Genomic DNA, 7,500 nt, shown 5'->3' on the forward strand with positions numbered 1-7,500 from the left:
CCCCCCTTTTTTTTTTCTTTAAAAGAAAACTATTGCGTCCGCTTTGTCTGTCAGTCAGCACTTTTTTTCTGTCCGCACTTTATTCTGTCAGATCTCAGAAACCACTGAGGCTAGAGGGCTGCAAGTTGTTATGTTGATCATCCACCTCCAATCATCAAACATACCAGATTGCAGCCCTCTCAGCCTCGGTAGTTTTTTTTTTTATTTAAGGTGAAAGTTAGCCATAATCATCCTTTAAATTTAACCATAATCGTGCTTTTGGCAACGTTATAGGATAGGCCACTACCGGGCCGTGGTTAAAGTTTCGTGGGTCGCGGCTCATACAGCATTAAACCGAGACCACCGAAAGGTATATCTATTTTTTACTTATTTTACATTATAAGAACAGCTCATACTACAGCCATTAGTACACGATCTTTAAATCATAATGCCTGCAATACTGCTAATTCTTCAGCAAATAAGAGCTGAGAGAGAGAGAGAGAGAGAGAGAGAGAGAGAGAGAGAGAGAGAGAGAGAGAGAGAGAGAGAGGTTACTAAATTACAGAAATGATTTGCAGTTAATGTTTCCCAAGGTATGGATTTCAACCGCAATAAATCTGCAGTTTATGACTGAGCTTCTTCCCATTGTTCATCCAATCGTGTTGGGAATTTATCACGTTTTTGCAGACTTTTCCCGTTTTTAGATATCTGTAAAAGAAAGCTATGATGCCAGCTTTGTCTGTCCTTCCGCACATTATTCTGTCCGCGCTTTTTTCTGTCCGCCCTCAGATCTTAAAAACTACTGAGGCCAGAGGGCTGCAAATTGGTATGTTGATCATCCACCTTCCAGTCATCAAACATACCAAATTGCAGCCATGTAGCCTCAGTAGTTTTTATTTTATTTAAGGTTAAAGTTAGCTATAATCGTGCTTCTGGCAGCGACATAGGATAGGCCACCACCGAGCCGTGGTTAAAGTTTCATGGGCCGCGGCTCATACAGCATTATACCGAGACCACCGACAGATAAACCTATTTTCGGTGGCCTTGATTATATGCCTTAGCAGCTCTACATAAAACTCATTTGCGCCGAAGTTTCTTCGGCGGATTTTATACTTGTTTCGTTTGACGTTTCTCTTTATTCTTCTAAGTTTTCCTTTACATTTTTTTTTTAACTTTCCGTCTGCTTTGAGGTTCCACTTTTTGAGCTTTCTATCTGCTCCTCGGGATTGCTTTCTCTTTTCTGAACTTTCTGTTAATTCGTTTTCTATTAACCTTTATGTTCTGAAGCTTGAATTTTACGTCAGCGGTCCCAGTAGGCCTGTTCCGTATGAAGAGGGTTCATCTTCTGAATAATAATAATAATAATAATAATAATAATAATAATAATAATAATAATAATAATAATAATAATAATAATAATAATAATAAAATTTTTTGTGCTTTGTATGTCTGAACTTGACATCCATTTTCTGCGCTGTGTATTTTCAATTTTCGTCAATGTTTTCGGAATATTTTTTTTTGAGTTTTCTGTCCCTTTTCCCAAGTGTCTGTCTAGTTTAGAGCTCTGTCCACCTTCTGGGCTTTTGATGTTGTGGGTTTTCTGTCAGTTTTCAAAGTATTTCTCTAATAGCACTTAAACTGTTTTCTCGCTTTGAATCACTGCCTTGATCTGTTAGGTGACATTTGTCATTCACAGATATATATATATATATATATATATATATATATATATATATATATATATATATATATATTAATATTTTTATTTATTTATATTTAATATATATATATATATACATGTGTGTGTATGTGTATGTGTAAACACAGCAGCAGGTGCTGAATTATTTGATTTAGAAAGGAACGAGTTGGTTGGAAATCATCTATAATGGTTTTGCGTGATACATCTATATACATCTATAATAATTGAAGGTCTTGGTAAGTGAATGTAAATGTAGAGTTCTTGGAAGTTAATATTACATACGTGTGTGTAATGTTTGTAGAGGCTAAATTATAATATGTTCTGTGGTTAATTTTAGTGGGGGTTATATCCAGAACTGATGGTAGTGTTTAGCTATACACACCTGCGAATAATGTGTAGGAATTAGTTACATGCCTGTAATTTTAACTCAGGACTTCTATGTTTATACTAGCTGACCAACCCGGTGCTGCCCGAGATAACTCTGAATGACAACTGATAAACTCTCTCTCTCTCTCTCTCTCTCTCTCTCTCTTTGTGTAGAAATTAGTTACATACCTGTAATTTTAACTCCGGACTTCTATATTTTTACTAGCTGACCAACCCGGCACTGTCCAGGATAACTCTGAATGACAACCGATAAAGTCTCTCTCTCTCTCTCTCTCTCTCTCTCTCTCTCTCTCTCTCTCTCTCTCTCTCTCTCTCACACACTTTTTCCCTCTTTCTCCCCCCTAACACCCCATCTACTCTCTCTCTCACTTCTTTTCCCTCTCACTCTCTCACTTCCTCTCCGTCTCACTCTTTCTTTCTCTCACTCTCTCTCCAACCCTCCCTGTCTCTTTCCTTCTTTTGTTCTCCCCTAACATCCCCTCTACCTTTAGTGCTAGTGATGTCTTCCCCCCAGTGCTGACTTTTAGATAGGAAGTCACACATATACCAAGTTTGGTTGAAATTGCACAATGTGTTTCAGAGTAATTGTGGCACATACACACACATAATTCCATTTATATATATATATATATATATATATATATATATATATATATATATATATATATATATATATATATATACATACATTTTTCTATTTACGAATTTCATGTTTCTTTGATTATCTATTTGATCAGTTGATTCTCGCCTTCTTAGTAGGACCATCATCTCTATTTAATTTTCTAAATCAGTCTCACTTTTTAAATAAAATTTTGATTCTTTTATTGGCGCTTTTTTTTACAACTGTTATATTTTTAAAAAATCTCTATGTCTATTTATCTTTGTATGTACTTTACAGTTTTATAATTCATTTCTTTATTCAAATTAGTTCTCTTTTACTAAACTCGCAGGTTTTATACGAGAAACCTGAAATATGTTTGCGCCCTAATGTAGCTTATATAAGAAATATTCCATGTTTATCTATCTGTAGATACATTGTCCAGTTTCTTTATTCATCAGTTTATTTAAATAAGTTCTCTTTTATTATTATTATTATTATTATTATTATTATTATTATTATTATTATATTATTATTATTATTATTATTATTATTATTATTGCTAATTTTAGCGTCAACACTGTTGAGGAACACCGTTCAGGTGTTCGAAAGTGTTTGGTTCTTTTTACACAGTAATATATTTTCTATGTAATTGTGGATTTTTATTACTCACATTATTATTATTATTATTATTATTATTATTATTATTATTATTATTATTATTATTATTATTATTATTATTATTATTATATTCAGCAGATGAACCCTATTCATATGGAATAAGCCCACAGGGGCCGCTGACTTGAAATTCAAGCTTCCAAAGAATACGGTGCTCATTAGAAATAAGTAACGGAAGGTTATGGGAAATACAGAAAGAAATAATCGCTTATTAAAAAAGTAAACTAACATATTAGTGATTAAATAGGTAAAGATATAAGTAAATTATTAAAATAAGAAAGAGAATTCTATTATGCCAGTAATGCATTGTATCTGCGCTTGAACTTCCCAGGTCCCAATTGCGCGCCATCCTCTTTAGGGGAGACTTCCACAGTCCAGCGGTGCTAAACTGGCAGCTTTTGTATGAGGAGCCTAAAAAATGGGGGTGGGGATGGAGAGGGGGCGTTGGAGGGAGGGGGAGAGAAGAGGCTGGTGGTGGGCCTCTGCTATTTAGGGAAGCATCACCAATTTTCCCTTCCCTTAACGTTGGTATATGCAACATGGTTACCCTCTCAGGCGCGTTCATTAGATGCTTGCTTTTGCCTGCGCCCTGTCACTGGTAATCAAGACCTTAAACGAAGTTATTCCAGGCTCTTATTTCCCCTTATCGTCCTTGAACTGAGTTTTATGTGATTAATTTGTTCATTTATTTCTTCTTTTTCTGATAATTGGTCTCCACTTTCTGTCTTTCGCACGGGCCTTTTGGCTCTTCTTTGGAATGAACACCATATTCTTTGGAACCCCGTAGGGGGTTAGTGCCATCAGTGCGCCTCATGCTGTTCACTGTAGGCATTACTTAAGGTTCTTTGCAGCGTGCCTTCGGCCCCTAGCTGCAACCCCTTTCGTTCCTTTTACTGTACCTCCTTTGATATTCTCCTCCCATCTTACTTTCCACCCTCTCCTAACAATTGATTCATACTGCAACTGCTTTGAGGTTTTCCTCCTGTGACACCTTTTACTGTCAATTTCCGTTTCAGCGCTGAATGACCTCACAGGCCCCAGATCTTGGCCTTTGGCCAAAATTCTTTATTCAATCAATTCAATATTCTTTGGAAGCTTGAATATCGAGTCAGTGGCCCCTTTGGTGGGATTGTTCCATATGAGAGGGTGACACGATTTAGGTCCTTTTCCCGTTGAAACTATTGGGTCTTTTTTTATGTGAGCTGTGAATTTTGTACCTGGTAGTTATAAGGTAGAGGGGGGTCGCAGTCGGAGTTGGGAATGGCACGTGGTTAACAGTTAACCAATAAGAGACAGGATGAAGACTGAAATGTTAAGACCGTTACCTGACGCTCAGTTATACCTGAGCAGTTATGCTTGTGCAGGCAAAACTGAACCCACTAACGTTCAGTTTTGCCTGCACAGGCATAAGTGCCTGGGTATAACTGAACCTTTATGCCTTTATCGAACCAGAGAAGGAGGTTATATATATATATATCTTATATATATATAGGTTATATATATATATAATATATATATATATATAATTTATATATATATATATATATAATTTATATATGTATATGTTTATAAATATATATATATATAAATATATATATATATATATATATATATATATATATATATATATATATACATACATACATTATTACATTATATATGTGTATGTACTGTATGTATGTATACGCCCATCAGTATGTGTTTCTTCAGAGGAAAAGCAGAAAAAAACTGCTCCTTTCCTGCCGGGATTCGAACATAAGCATGGTAGATAGAGTTAGGGCTATTAATAGCCCACCATCTTTGTAGCATGGTGGGTTAATGATAAATATGGATTTTATTATTATTATTATTATTATTATTATTATTCATGAGATGAAACCTATTCACATGGAACAAGCCCACTGACTTGGAGTTCAGGCTTCCAAAATAAGTTAAGTATATCTTAGTTTAACCAGACCACCGAGCTGATTAAGAGCTCTCCTAGGGCTGGCCCGAAGGATTAGATTTATTCGACGTGGCTAAGAACCAACTGGTTACCTAGCAACGGGACCTACAGTTTATTGTGGAATCCGAACCACATTATGACGAGAATTGAATTTCTATCACCAGAAATAAATTCCTCTAATTCTTCATTGGCCGGTCGGAGAGTCGAACGCTGGGCCACCAGCGTGCTAGCCACAAACTTCCAAAGAATATTACGGTGTTCATTAGGAAGAAGTAACAGGAGGTATAGGGAAATACATAAAGAACAGATCCCAATATTAAAAAAAAAAAAAAAGAAATTAATAAATAGATAAAAATGTATTAACTATTTACTAATTTATTAATACAGTAAATTCCGGTGAATGTGTTAAGTAGATTTTCTAAATCCTCAATTTATTCCTTTATTTCTCTTTGGATTCGAGGAACTCAGAGGAAACCATCTCTAAGAATTGTAAGAATAAAAAAAATATAGGTTTCTGGCGAATGTGTTAAGCAAATTTCATAAGTCTTTATAACAACGCAATGGTCACAAAATCCACTCGCATGATATTTTCCCATTAAGAGCGATTGGGTCATGACTTTGGTATGCTTGGAAACATTACCCAGTTGACAGTCGAGCGCACGGACTCCTCATGAACACGGCACTGGTCAAAGCACGTGTTTTGCTTTCGTCCCTACCTGTCCAGTCGTCAACTCCCTCTGCTACGTGACGAAAATATCAAGCAGTTTTATCTTACCTGAAGGAAAATCAGGGAAGGTGTGTAAAAATGTCGAAATTCACCTGTGTTATTGGAGGGTGATCAGCAGACGCCGTGCGGGAATATTAAGGCAGTTTATACGAGGCTATTATAGTTAAAAGGGTTCTGCTGCGCATGCGCGCTCGGTCGTCACTGCAGTTGCAGTGGGAATTACACCTGACCGATTTGATTGGCGTTATGACAAGCATACGTTCCTTGGAGATAGGTGGGGGGCTGTGTTCTCTCTCTCTCTCTCTCTCTCTCTCTCTCTCGTCTGTTGCTGATGGGAGAGTATTGCTCTCCCTATCACTCTCTCTCCCTCTCACTTGTTTCTTGTTGATGGGAGGATATAGTCTTCTCTCTCCCTCTCTCTTTCAATTGTTTCTTGTTGATGGAAGGATATCTCTCTCTCTCTCTCTCTCTCTCTCTCTCTCTCTCTCTCTCTCTCTCTCTCTCTCTCTCTCTCTCTCTCTCTCTCTCTCTCTTGTTTCTTGTTGATGGGAGGATATAGTCTTCTCTCTCTCTCTCTCACTTGTTACTTGTTGATGAAAGGGTATAGCTTTCTCTCTCACTTGTTTCTTATTGATGGGGGGATATAATCTCTCTCTCTCTCTCTCTCTCTCTCTCTCTCTCTCTCTCAGGATATAGTCTTCTCTCTCTCAGGATATAGTCTTCTCTCGCTCTCTCTGTCTCTGTCTGTCTGTCTGTCTCTCTCTCTCTCTCTCTCTCTGACGTACATCAGACGGTAATGGCGAGGTAGAGTCGTCAGCAGCGCCAAGGACGTCTTTGATGTAGCCAACGCCGGTCTGGTCCGTGTGTGCTTGTTTGTCTGTCCGTCACGCTTTGCCGGAGTGGTGAGTACCCATCTCTTGGCGATCCTTTGAAGCAAGATTGGCTATTTCAGCGTTTGGAAAAGGGGGCGCAGCTCCCTCCGCCCTCCCCTCCCTCACTTCCCAGCTCCTACCTCCCCCCTCGTCTCTACTCCTAATTCCCTAACCCCTATCTGTCCTCCTCCTCTTCTCCTTCCCCTACTCCCTCCTATCCTACCCCTCCCTATTCCATCCTATCCTAATACCCCCATCATTCTTCCTCCCCCTCCCTTCCCCCCTCCCCAACCTTGGAGGATAAAATTAATGGTTGGTAGGTATAGGGGCTTCGGTTATGGTGAAGATAGACATATGTTTATTGATTTGTTTATACATAATATATATATTATAATGTATTTATATATATATAATGTATATGCATGTATGGTAACAATAAGAGCTAAATAATCCTGTTATTGTGTTTAGTTTTATACTTATTTTGACTGTTATTAGGTGTACTTGGTAACAAGTTGTCTTTGGACTGAGGTAATGCAGAATTCAGGAGCTATTATTATTATTGTTATCATTATTATTATTATTATTATTATTGTTGTTATTATTATTATTATTATT

The 7,500-nt window shown here is 37.3% G+C and overlaps 1 protein-coding gene across 7 annotated transcripts in view; it reads left to right on the forward strand.

Annotated features, from left to right (window-relative positions):
- Nucleotides 1-7,500, forward strand: part of Mgat4a (alpha-1,3-mannosyl-glycoprotein 4-beta-N-acetylglucosaminyltransferase a) — a 377,735-nt gene that overhangs the window by 137,143 nt on the left and 233,092 nt on the right. The window lies entirely within an intron of this gene.

The sequence above is a fragment of the Macrobrachium rosenbergii genome, chromosome 56, assembly GCF_040412425.1.
Source record: "Macrobrachium rosenbergii isolate ZJJX-2024 chromosome 56, ASM4041242v1, whole genome shotgun sequence".
In the NCBI taxonomy this organism is placed as follows: domain Eukaryota; kingdom Metazoa; phylum Arthropoda; class Malacostraca; order Decapoda; family Palaemonidae; genus Macrobrachium; species Macrobrachium rosenbergii.